Here is a 9,195-nt window from a genome sequence, read left to right as displayed (position 1 = left end):
TATGAAGGCAATCCCACTTTGCTTTCAGTATTTTGCTGCAATTCGCAGAAATCAGCTCATTTGTCCTGAAAATGCTTTTAAGCGCATAAAAACTTACACTCTTGATTACTGGCTAAATAAAAGCTGTTGCAATGATATTTCCATGCTGAACTGAGTTGTTCTGTGTCAAATATGAAGGCAAACCGACTTTCCTTTCAGTATTTTGCTGCAATTCGCAGAAATCAGCTCATTTCGCCTGAAAATGCTTTTAAGCGCATAAACACTTACACTCTTGATTTCTGGCTAAATAAAAGCTGTTGCAATGATATTTCCATGCTGAACTGAGTATTTCTGGGTCAAATATGAAGGCAAACCCACTTTCCTGTCAGTATTTTGCTGCAATGAGCAGAAATCAGCTCCTTTCGCCTGAAAATGCTTTTAAGCGCATAAAAACTTACACTCTTGATTTCTGGCTAAATAAAAGCTGTTGCAATGATATTTCCATGCTGAACTGAGTTGTTCTGGGTCAAATATGAAGGCAAACCCACTTTCCTTTCAGTATTTTGCTGCAATTGGCAGAAACAAACATTTTTGCCCATTTGGCCTGAAAATGCTTTTAAGCGCATAAAAACTCACACTCTTGATTACTGGCTAAATAAAAGCTGTTGCAATGATATTTCCATGCTGAACTGAGTTGTTCTGGGTCAAATATGAAGGCAAACCCACTTTGCTTTCAGTATTTTGCTGCAATTGGCAGAAACAAGCATATTTGCTCATTCGGCCTGAAAATGCTTTTAAGCGCATAAAAACTTACACTCTTGATTTCTGGCTAAATAAAAGCTGTTGCAATGATATTTCCATGCTGAACTGAGTTGTTCTGGGTCAAATATGAAGGCAAACCCACTTTCCTTTCAGTATTTTGCTGCAATTGGCAGAAACAAGCATATGTGCTCATTCGGCCTGAAAATGCTTTTAAGCGCATAAAAACTTACACTCTTGATTTCTGGCTAAATAAAAGCTGTTGCAATGATATTTCCATGCTGAACTGAGTTGTTCTGTGTCAAATATGAAGGCAAACCCACTTTCCTTTCAGTATTTTGCTGCAATAGGCAGAAATCAGCTCATTTGGCCTGAAAATGTTTTTAAGCGCATAAAAACTTACACTCTTGATTTCTGGCTAAATAAAAGCTGTTGCAATGATATTTCCATGCTGAACTGAGTTGTTCTGGGTCAAAGATGAAGGCAATCCCACTTTCCTTTCAGTATTTTGCTGCAATTGGCAGAAACAAGCATATTTGCTCATTCGGCCTGAAAATGCTTTTAAGCGCATAAAAACTTACACTCTTGATTTCTGGCTAAAGAAAAGCTGTTGCAATTATATTTCCATACTGGACTGAGTTGTTCTGGGTCAAATATGAAGGCAAACCCACTTTCCTTTTAGTATTTTGCTGCAATAGGCAGAAATCAGCTCATTCGGCCTGAAAATACTTTTAAGCGCATAAAAACTTACACTCTTGATTTCTGGCTAAATAAAAGCTGTTGCAATGATATTTCCATGCTGAACTGAGTTGTTCTGGGTCAAATATGAAGGCAAACCCACTTTGCTTTCAGTATTTTGCTGCAATTCGCAGAAATCAGCTCATTTGGTCTGAAAATGCTTTTAAGCGCATAAAAAATTACACTCTTGATTTCTGGCTAAATAAAAGCTGTTGCAATGATATTTCCATGCTGAACTGAGTTGTTCTGGGTCAAATATGAAGGCAAACCCACTTTCCTTTCAGTATTTTGCTGCAATTGGCAGAAACAAGCATATTTGCTCATTCGGCCTGAAAATGCTTTTAAGCGCATAAAAACTTACACTCTTGATTTCTGGCTAAATAAAAGCTGTTGCAATGATATTTCCATGCTGAACTGAGTTGTTCTGGGTCAAATATGAAGGCAAACCCACTTTCCTTTCAGTATTTTGCTGCAATTGGCAGAAACAAACATTTTTGCCCTTTCGGCCTGAAAATGCTTTTAAGCGCTTAAAAACTTACACTCTTGATTTCTGGCTAAATAAAAGCTGTTGCAATGATACTTCCATGCTGAACTGAGTTGTTCTGGGTCAAATATGAAGGCAAACCCACTTTCCTTTCAGTATTTTGCTGCAATAGGCAGAAATCAGCTCATTTGGCCTGAAAATGTTTTTAAGCGCATAAAAACTTACACTCTTGATTTCTGGCTAAATAAAAGCTGTTGCAATGATATTTCCATGCTGAACTGAGTTGTTCTGGGTCAAATATGAAGGCAAACCCACTTTCCTTTCAGTATTTAGCTGCAATAGGCAGAAATTAGCTGATTTGGCCTGAAAATGCTTTAAACGAATAAAAACTTACACTCTTGATTTCTGGCTAAATAAAAGCTGTTGCAATGATATTTCCATGCTGAACTGAGTTGTTCTGGGTCAAATATGAAGGCAAACCCACTTTGCCTTCAGTATTTTGCTGCAATAGGCAGAAATCAGCTCATTTGGCCTGAAAATCCTTTAAGCGAATAAAAACTTACACTCTTGATTTCTGGCTAAATAAAAGCTGTTGCAATGATATTTCCATGCTAAACTGAGTTGTTCATGGTCAAATATGAAGGCAAACCCACTTTCCTTTCAGTATTTTGCTGCAATTGGCAGAAACAAGCATATTTGCTCATTCGGCCTGAAAATGCTTTTAAGCGCATAAAAACTTACACTCTTGATTTCTGGCTAAATAAAAGCTGTTGCAATGATATTTCCATGCTGAACTGAGTTGTTCTGGGTCAAATATGAAGGCAAACCCACTTTGCTTTCAGTATTTTGCTGCAATTGGCAGAAACAAGCATATTTGCTCATTCGGCCTGAAAATGCTTTTAAGCGCATAAAAACTTACACTCTTGATTTCTGGCTACATAAAAGCTGTTGCAATGATTTTTCCATGCTGAACTGAGTTGTTCTGGGTCAAATATGAAGGCAAACCCACTTTCCTTTCAGTATTTTGCTGCAATTGGCAGAAACAAGCATATTTGCTCATTCGGCCTGAAAATGCTTTTAAGCGCATAAAAACTTACACTCTTGATTTCTGGCTAAATAAAAGCTGTTGCAATGATATTTCCATGCTGAACTGAGTTGTTCTGGGTCAAATATGAAGGCAAACCTACTTTCCTTTCAGTATTTTGCTGCAATAGGCAGAAATCAGCTCATTTGGCCTGAAAATGCTTTTAAGCGCATAAAAACTTACACTCTTGATTTCTGGCTAAATAAAAGCTGTTGCAATGATATTTCCATGCTGAACTGAGTTGTTCTGGGTCAAATATGAAGGCAAACCCACTTTCCTTTCAGTATTTTGCTGCAATTGGCAGAAACAAGCATATTTGCTCATTCGGCCTGAAAATGCTTTTAAGCGAATAGAAACTTACACTCTTGATTTCTGGCTAAATAAAAGCTGTTGCAATGATATTTCCATGCTGAACTGAGTTGTTCTGGGTCAAATATGAAGGCAAACCTACTTTCCTTTCAGTATTTTGCTGCAATAGGCAGAAATCAGCTCATTTGGCCTGAAAATGCTTTTAAGCGCATAAAAACTTACACTCTTGATTTCTGGCTAAATAAAAGCTGTTGCAATGATATTTCCATGCTGAACTGAGTTGTTCTGGGTCAACTATGAAGGCAAACCCACTTTCCTTTCAGTATTTTGCTGCAATTGGCAGAAACAAGCATATTTGCTCCTTCGGCCTGAAAATGCTTTTAAGCGCATAAAAACTTACACTCTTGATTTCTGGCTAAATAAAAGCTGTTGCAATGATATTTCCATGCTGAACTGAGTTGTTCTGGGTCAAATATGAAGGCAAACCCACTTTCCTTTCAGTATTTTGCTGCAATTGGCAGAAACAAGCATATTTGCTCATTCGGCCTGAAAATGCTTTTAACCCTTGTATTATGTTGAAATAAAATTACATTCATTATGTTGCGGGTCAAAATGACCCGCACTGTGTAAATCCTCTCAGAACTGTCAAAAAACTGGGTTAAAACAACAGCAACGTTATGTTCCATTAGATTAACACTTAAAAACAGATATAAAATACAATTTGAAATTCCAGAACTATTTGTAAAAACTATTTAGTTAGTTTTTCCTTCTTCACAAACACATTTCTTTTTAACTTGCCCCATTTTCTGATAATTTCAATGTTGTCCAAATGATGGACATAATGTAACTGTGTGCTTTCTGCAGATGTAATTCTTGCATTTCACACAAAAGGTGCTTGTTTTACTGTCCTTTTGGGAGGGACAGTTCTGTCATCTATTCCATTTCTTTACACCTGTATCCATTGGATCCATTGCAGATTGGTTGGATGGCACAAACTTGACTTTTTCAATGACAGCTGCAGCTGCTGGGGACCGAGCTGGCCTGGCTCACCTCTGGATTTTGGGAGTGACAAGGCTTTTGCCCAGTTCTTCAAGGAAAAGCCGACGTCGGTACAATTTGCCAGCATTCCATTGCTGGTTGATTTCAGTAAACAGGACATAGGCATTGTGAGCAGATGCATTCACAATGTTATACAAAATCACAAAGGGCCAACAGGCTGTCTTGTGCTGGCAGCTGTATGTCACTGTGACTTGTCTAGATTGTCAGCTCCTCCTTTGGTGGAGTTGTAGTCCAGGATCATTTGTAGCTTCTTGTCTTCTCTTGTGCTCAGAGATGATCAGATCTTTGTGCATTGTGCTCATGACAAGAACATTCTTGTTTCTCTTTGGGCAGTATGAAACTACTGTTGCTTTCTCAGTGAAAACAAATATTGAGGAATACAGATATCTTCCCTGCATCTTCACAATTTCACTGGGACATTTTGGCTTATTTCTGCTGATTGTTCCCAACATAGTCAGCTTTCTCTTCTGAAGTTCATCTCCAGGCGGTAGGATGTAAAGAAGTTGTCACAAGTGATGTTATGACCTTGCAACCCTTCACTCATCTCCATCACCACATGGATCCCCTGATTTTGCTCAGATGCTCCTCCAGGCAGTTTCCAGTGTACACTTGCATATTCCATGCATAGCTAGATTTTGCATCACAGGCTGCCCATATTTTGATGCCATACTTGGACGGCTTGTTGGGCATATACTGTCGGAAGGGATAGCGACCCCTGAATGGAACAAGGTGCTCATCTACAGTTACATGGGGGCCATGCTGTACAACAAAGGTAGATTTATCCAATACATCTGATTGCAGCTAGTTTGTCTCTTTCACGTCGACCAGCTCTGGTGTCGCAGTGTTCAAATCGGATCACATGAGATATCATGTGAAATGTCTCCAGAGACAATCTCGAAAGATTTTTTTTTTCTTTGGGTCTGAATGTCTATTCAGAGGCAATCAAAATATAAATAATTAGGCAATCAAAACCTCAAAAGTTCATAAAAGAGACATGTTTGATTTGGATCTGAACAGCTTCCTACCCCCATTAAAGTGTCCGGGTCAAAATGACCCGCAACATCATCTTTGTATACAAAGTCTGCACATACATTCCAGGACACATCAAAGTGTCCATATTTTACAGACCAGTTCATGACCCCAGATGAGGAAAAGTCACAAACTTTCATAAAGAAAAACTAAGGATAACAGGTACTTTGGTCAACAAGAAAACTGAAATGGGTCAAATTGACCCGTAACATAATATGAAGGTTAAGCGCATAAAAACTTACACTCTTGATTTCTGGCTAAATAAAAGCTGTTGCAATGATATTTCCATGCTGAACTGAGTTGTTCTGGGTCAAATATGAAGGCAAACCCACTTTCCTTTCAGTATTTTGCTGCAATTGGCAGAAACAAGCATATTTGCTCATTCGGCCTGAAAATGCTTTTAAGCGCATAAAAAACTTACACTCTTGATTTCTGGCTAAATAAAAGCTGTTGCAATGATATTTCCATGCTGAACTGAGTTGTTTTGTGTCAAATATGAAGGCAAACCCACTTTCCTTTTGGTATTTTGCTGCAATAGGCAGAAATCAGCTCATTTGGCCAGAAAATGCTTTTAAGCGCATAAAAACTTACACTCTTGATTTCTGGCTAAATAAAAGCTTTTGCAATGATATTTCCATGCTGAACTGAGTTGTTCTGGGTCAAATATGAAGGCAAACCTACTTTCTTTTCAGTATTTTGCTGCAATTGGCAGAAACAAGCATATTTGCTCATTCGGCCTGAAAATGCTTTTAAGCGCATAAAAACTTACACTCTTGATTTCTGGCTAAATAAAAGCTGTTGCAATGATATTTCCATGCTGAACTGAGTTGTTCTGGGTCAACTATGAAGGCAAACCCACTTTCCTTTCAGTATTTTGCTGCAATTGGCAGAAACAAGCATATTTGCTCATTCGGCCTGAAAATGCTTTTAAGCGCATAAAAACTTACACTCTTGATTACTGGCTAAATAAAAGCTGTTGCAATGATATTTCCATGCTGAACTGAGTTGTTCTGGGTCAAATATGAAGGCAAACCCACTTTCCTTTCAGTATTTTGCTGCAATTGGCAGAAATCAGCTCATTTGGCCTGAAAATGCTTTTAAGCGAATAAAAACTTACACTCTTGATTTCTGGCTAAATAAAAGCTGTTGCAATGATATTTCCATGCTAAACTGAGTTGTTCATGGTCAAATATGAAGGCAAACCCACTTTCCTTTCAGTATTTTGCTGCAATTGGCAGAAACAAGCATATTTGCTCATTCGGCCTGAAAATGCTTTTAAGCGCATAAAAACTTACACTCTTGATTTCTGGCTAAATAAAAGCTGTTGCAATGATATTTCCATGCTGAACTGAGTTGTTCTGGGTAAAATATGAAGGCAATCCCACTTTGCTTTCAGTATTTTGCTGCAATTCGCAGAAATCAGCTCATTTGGCCTGAAAATGCTTTTAAGCGCATAAAAACTTACACTCTTGATTTCTGGCTAAATAAAAGCTGTTGCAATGATATTTCCATGCTGAACTGAGTTGTTCTGGGTCAAATATGAAGGCAAACCCACTTTCCTTTCAGTATTTTGCTGCAATTGGCAGAAACAAGCATATTTGCTCATTTGGCCTGAAAATGCTTTTAAGCGCATAAAAACTTACACTCTGGATTACTGGCTAAATAAAAGCTGTTGCAATGATATTTCCATGCTGAACTGAGTTGTTCTGGGTCAAATATGAAGGCAAACCCACTTTGCTTTCAGTATTTTGCTGCAATTCGCAGAAACAAGCATATTTGCTCATTCGGCCTGAAAATGCTTTTAAGCGCATAAAAACTTACACTCTTGATTTCTGGCTACATAAAAGCTGTTGCAATGATATTTCCATGCTGAACTGAGTTGTTCTGGGTCAAATATGAAGGCAAACCCACTTTCCTTTCAGTATTTTGCTGCAATTGGCAGAAACAAGCATATTTGCTCATTCGGCTTGAAAATGCTTTTAAGCGCATAAAAACTTACAATCTTGATTTCTGGCTAAATAAAAGCTGTTGCAATGATATTTCCATGCTGAACTGAGTTGTTCCGGGTCAAATATGAAGGCAAACCCACTTTCCTTTCAGTATTTTGCTGCAATTGGCAGAAACAAGCATATTTGCTCATTCGGCCTGAAAATGCTTTTAAGCGCATAAAAACTTACACTCTTGATTTCTGGCTAAATAAAAGCTGTTGCAATGATATTTCCATGCTGAACTGAGTTGTTCTGGGTCAAATATGAAGGCAAACCCACTTTCCTTTCAGTATTTTGCTGCAATTGGCAGAAACAAACATTTTTGCCCATTTGGCCTGAAAATGCTTTTAAGCGCATAAAAACTTACACTCTTGATTTCTGGCTAAATAAAAGCTGTTGCAATGATATTTCCATGCTGAACTGAGTTGTTCTGGGTCAAATATGAAGGCAAACCCACTTTCCTTTCAGTATTTTGCTGCAATTGGCAGAAACAAGCATATTTGCTCATTTGGCCTGAAAATGCTTTTAAGCGCATAAAAACTTACACTCTGGATTACTGGCTAAATAAAAGCTGTTGCAATGATATTTCCATGCTGAACTGAGTTGTTCTGGGTCAAATATGAAGGCAAACCCACTTTCCTTTCAGTATTTTGCTGCAATTGGCAGAAACAAACATTTTTGCCCATTTGGCCTGAAAATGCTTTTAAGCGCATAAAAACTCACACTCTTGATTACTGGCTAAATAAAAGCTGTTGCAATGATATTTCCATGCTGAACTGAGTTGTTCTGGGTCAAATATGAAGGCAAACCCACTTTCCTTTCAGTATTTTGCTGCAATTGGCAGAAACAAGCATATTTGCTCATTCGGCCTGAAAATGCTTTTAAGCGCAAAAAAACTTACACTCTTGATTTCTGGCTACATAAAAGCTGTTGCAATGATATTTCCATGCTGAACTGAGTTGTTCTGGGTCAAATATGAAGGCAAACCCACTTTCCTTTCAGTATTTTGCTGCAATTGGCAGAAACAAACATTTTTGCCCATTCGGCCTGAAAATGCTTTTACGCGCATAAAAACTTACACCCTTGATTTTCTGGCTAAATAAAAGCTGTTGCAATGATATTTCCATGCTGAACTGAGTTGTTCTGGGTCAAATATGAAGGCAAACCCACTTTCCTTTCAGTATTTTGCTGCAATTGGCAGAAACAAACATTTTTGCCCATTTGGCCTGAAAATGCTTTTAAGCGCATAAAAACTTACACTCTTGATTACTGGCTAAATAAAAGCTGTTGCAATGATATTTCCATGCTGAACTGAGTTGTTCTGGATCAAATATGAAGGCAAACCCACTTTGCTTTCAGTATTTTGCTGCAATTGGCAGAAACAAGCATATTTGCTCATTCGGCCTGAAAATGCTTTTAAGCGCATAAAAACTTACACTCTTGATTTCTGGCTACATAAAAGCTGTTGCAATGATATTTCCATGCTGAACTGAGTTGTTCTGGGTCAAATATGAAGGCAAACCCACTTTCCTTTCAGTATTTTGCTGCAATTGACAGAAAGAGCATATTTGCTCATTCGGCCTGAAAATGCTTTTATGCGCATAACAAACTTACACTCTTGATTTCTGGCTAAATAAAAGCTGTTGCAATGATATTTCCATGCTGAACTGAGTTGTTCTGTGTCAAATATGAAGGCAAACCCACTTTCCTTTCAGTGTTTTGCTGCAATTGGCAGAAATCAGCTCATTTGGCCTGAAAATGTTTTT

The 9,195-nt window shown here is 38.0% G+C and overlaps 1 pseudogene; it reads right to left on the bottom strand.

Annotated features, from left to right (window-relative positions):
• Window positions 1-4,100: 4,100 nt before the first annotated feature.
• LOC137121784 (piggyBac transposable element-derived protein 4-like) lies at window positions 4,101-5,203 on the bottom strand (annotated as a pseudogene).
• Between the last annotated feature and the right edge of the window lie 3,992 nt (window positions 5,204-9,195).

Source organism: Channa argus, unplaced genomic scaffold, assembly GCF_033026475.1.
Source record: "Channa argus isolate prfri unplaced genomic scaffold, Channa argus male v1.0 Contig126, whole genome shotgun sequence".
Classification (NCBI taxonomy): domain Eukaryota; kingdom Metazoa; phylum Chordata; class Actinopteri; order Anabantiformes; family Channidae; genus Channa; species Channa argus.
Note: the sequence above shows the minus strand (reverse complement) of the source record. Positions and strands in the feature narration are given on the sequence as shown.